The sequence below is a fragment of the Pinus tabuliformis genome, chromosome 9 (genome assembly GCF_031772625.1).
Source record: "Pinus tabuliformis cultivar Carrire ecotype Pingquan chromosome 9, CPIR1, whole genome shotgun sequence".
In the NCBI taxonomy this organism is placed as follows: domain Eukaryota; kingdom Viridiplantae; phylum Streptophyta; class Pinopsida; order Pinales; family Pinaceae; genus Pinus; species Pinus tabuliformis.
This window is the reverse complement of record NC_142307.1, coordinates 1,659,266,607-1,659,270,747: the sequence shown is the minus strand read 5'-3', so window position 1 is coordinate 1,659,270,747 and position 4,141 is coordinate 1,659,266,607. Positions and strand designations below refer to the sequence as shown.

At 35.5% G+C, this 4,141-nt stretch overlaps 1 pseudogene; it reads left to right on the top strand.

The window, feature by feature from the left end:
• The first annotated feature begins 3,307 nt into the window (after positions 1 to 3,307).
• Positions 3,308 to 3,936, top strand: LOC149155239 (uncharacterized; annotated as a pseudogene).
• Positions 3,937 to 4,141: the final 205 nt, after the last annotated feature.

Below are 4,141 nucleotides of genomic sequence, written 5' to 3'. Positions count from 1 at the left end.
CTATCTGACCATTTCCACATGACCAAAAAATGTTTTCCAACTATAATGAATTTATAAATATGTGATATAAAATTGATGACATTTCTTTGAGATGGAAAGAAAATTTTGGTTTTGGTGTTTTTTCATAAATAAGCATTGTAGCAATTTTAACACTTGCAGTACAAAAAACGTTGTCCTTTACAAGATAGGAAAGGCCATGAGGAAATTCGTAGCCTGAAATCTCCCGTACCGCCCTTCCCCTGTCCCTTGCATACAATGCTTCCCCTTCTCGTGCATACAGTGCTCAGGCAAGGACTTGTCGCTCAACATCAAGAATTATACATGAGTTTGACGCTTCTGCTATAGTGGCATCCAATAAGCTTATGACTCAATTATTGAAATTGTCAAGTTGGTTTTGTGTGATAAGATGAGATCAAAGCAAGAAATAAAGCACAACAACTTGTCTTTTCAATTATTTTTCATGTTGAACCGTAGATGCAATGTGAACTCGGCAAAACCAAATGCTAGATTCAGTAGATAAATGCATGATAATTGGTGAAATATGGTGTCCAAAAACACGGTTTCTAAAAACATGATTGTCATGCAGCAGATGTGGGGCATGCTTATAGCAATGCCCCTTTGATCCCCTTAATAGATTTGTATAGTGTGCTCAAGTGGTGACTCTTAGAGTGGAAGATCCAATTTAGTGAGTTGTGTACCAATAATATAGGCAGGATGATTAATGCAATGCAAACATAAAAGTGGAACACACTGAAAACTGTGAGTCTTGTTGTTGTTATTCTTTTATAATATCTTCAGGCTTAGGCCTTTTGTATTGTGGTTTGATTTGTTAATATAAGTTTTCCTACACCATGGAAAAAAGAGTTATTATCAACCAATACTCTAGGAGGATAGAAAACAACAAAATAAACTCAACCCTTGCCTTGAGTGGGGTCAAGGAACTTTTTTAGAATTATTTATGGAATGTTTAAGAAATATTTCCATTTGCTTGCCTCATAATCTCTAGAAATTTGGGATTTTATTGTCTGGTTTCCCTTTTCATGGGGAATTCTCTGTTTGTTTCTACAAGACTTCCATTGGCTTTCTAGTTTCGGATTTTAAGTTACACCTTATCTACAGTGCTCTTCTTTGTCTCATTTTCCCTCTTCCAAGGGTCAACTAGATTTCTTCCTTCTCCTTTTCCTTTTTGAAATTCATGCTTGGCTGAAACTGGAGTGCTCTGTTGCATTCTTATCTCAAACTTGTTTACCAACTTGAAACAAGAAGATTCATGGCCTGCTTCCTGGAAAACTTAGCACTTGAATTTCTGATTTTGGAAAACTTGGCACTTGAATTTATGATGTTAGAAATCTAACAACTGCATCCTTCTTTTTTTTTTGCTACCTCCAATATTACCTAGTCTAGTGGAGGTTTTCTTGTGTCTATTTCTAGTATCTACACGTAACCTGATACACATTTAGAATATATCATATTTTCTCTACATTCATCAATAGCTTAATAATTTTCCCTCAACATTGCTTGTTGCATTTGTCTCCTCCTTTCTATAAATAAATTGGTAGTTTAAAAATCTCATTCATACAGTAGATATCGTGGTTGTAGTGAAAAGATAAAAATTCAAGAACTAAATCTTTCATATTAATTTTTCCCCAAAATGAAGGCCCTTCCATGATTTGTTTCTTATCCTCAAGATTTATGAAGTAGATAACGTAATATCCCCAGGAATGAAAAATAATTGTAAAGTACTCAGTGTTGTAAAGTGTTATCCACCATTCTAGTACAACGACAAACAAATAAGATAGTTGAACTTGTGGATCAAAGTGTCTTCTTTTTAACCCTTCAAAGCATTGATAAGTTTCTCTTTGTTGTAAGACAAAACTAGATCTTCCTTGTAGTTTTCAACAAAAACACCCCCTCCATAGAGGTTTACATCATTCATATATCATGAATGAACTGTCATTGAAGGAAAAAGAATCCTTACGTGGCCCAATCCTAACAATTGTTGAAGTTCTCTTTTGAGTGAGTAGGTTCAATTTTAAAGGGGGGAGAAACTTTGTCTGCAGAAGAACAAGGCTTGAAGATCTCCTTTTCCTGAAAAGGACACCTAGGAAACTTGGGAATTTTTAGTGGGGGAATTAGAACCACCTGAAACACCTTCTCTACGACTTAGAGAAAAAAATAACCTTGGAAAATCTCGAGGACATCATTTGAGAGCTGCTTTCTTTTAAACTAGAGCCTAATCCCTCACATAGTCATTGGCCCTTGAATAGTAATTGGAAATTTGAATTAGAAACGTGAAAAGACCTTTGTTGGAAACAAATAGTTCGATGTCGTCAACTAATTTGAAAACATCTTGCTGATGGAAATCTCAATAGAACATGAAATCTAAAGTCTACTTATGTGGTCATCTATCTTCAATCCCTTTCATCTAGTTTGACATGAGGTTGGTATATTGGTTTACTCTTGCAATTGCTTGCAATATTAGTCACTGCTTCTTTTATAATTGTGGCATCTCTTTTTGCGTTTGAGAGCTAGACATAGAATCTTTTGGTTTGACATAAGGTAGGTATATTTGTTTACTCTTCAAATTGATTGCAATATTAGTCACTGCTTCTTTTATAATTGCAGCCTCTATTTTGAGTTTGAGAGATAGACATAGAATCTCCAATGCTAGAAATAAGTTGCACCAAAATAAACATCTAAAAATTCTTGGTATTCACCCATTTGAGTCACGGGTTAAAAATCAGGGAACATGATGGAGTAAAGGTGCTCAGCTCCATTGGCATAATCAAATGGGATAGTATTGTGTCCTTCATTCTAATATGCCTTCTACAATCATATTAGAATTCAATCTTCAAGCAAATTTCATATGGCTATCTGATGTTGCCGGAAAACAACAAAAGAAAAATGTCTCAGCATAGTGCTTGATGATGCTTGTATGCTTGTACAGTAGGTTGTGGCTTCTATTTACAATACATGCATAAATTTACCACTGTGTGGATCCCATATGATGCATTACTTCCAACCCCATAAAAGGCCTCAATCTCTAACAACATACCTCTATCTATGTGCAAAAATAGCACCTCTAAATCATTATTAATATCAACCAATTGTCTTGTCTTAGAAACTTTTTTATTACTGACCTTCCCTTCCAAAAATGACAGGAAGGAAAATGTTTTTGAAGCCACCACTACAACACATAAGGTACTGCACCTGTGGAAGTCGAAGAGAAAAATATACTTCAAATTTTAGTCACTTATAGATGTAATATTACTCTGTACTCTATTTTATTCAACTACTAGTTGGTCAGATGTTAATAGTAATTTTGGAAAAAAATCTGTTCACAGATCTTCATACAGATGACAGTGACAAGTTTAGCATAAATGCGTTGCGGTCTACCATTGTTCAAATGGGAGTCGATATGGGTGTTCCTCCCTTCACAGTTACCCCTGAAGGTGATTCTATTCTTGACAAACATTTTAAAGAAGCATAGGGTGGAACGGACCAAAGAATTAGCGCAGGCTCAGTTTGCTCAATTACTCCAAGGTGTCTTGCAAGATCTGCCTGATTCCTGGCTTTAAAGCCCATTGTTATCCAAGATATTAAGGTCTTCAATGGATTACAACTGAGAAAGTCTCAATGGCTTGCAACCGAGAAAGTTTCTGGCGGATGAAAAACTTTTAGAGGAAGTGAAAAATCTAATGTTCCAGCAGTTGGATGTGAATAAAGATGGTAAAGTTAGCAAATAAGAGCTGCAGTCTTTTAGAAGCCAATGAAACAGTTGAGTTGCTCTATGATCAGATCTTTCCGAGTGTCGATGAAGACCATAACGGCCAGCTAGAACAAGTGTTTCAGGCACTTGTTAAGGGTATAGTGAAGACACTCGCAGAGTAACTTACTGGAAATCCCATATTTCGTGATCTAGAAGCCGCTGATTAGAAATTTTCTTAGATAATGCAATCTCTTGTTTTGAGATTCTTTTTTCAATCAGCCCAGTGTTAAGATTATTTATGGTTATTTTTAAGGATCTTTTTTCAATGAGCCCGGTGTTAAGATTATTTATAGTTATTTTTACATTTGATTCAACATGGATGCCATCTGTGGAAAAATTTAGAATTGAACATGTCAACATGATCCGACTTGG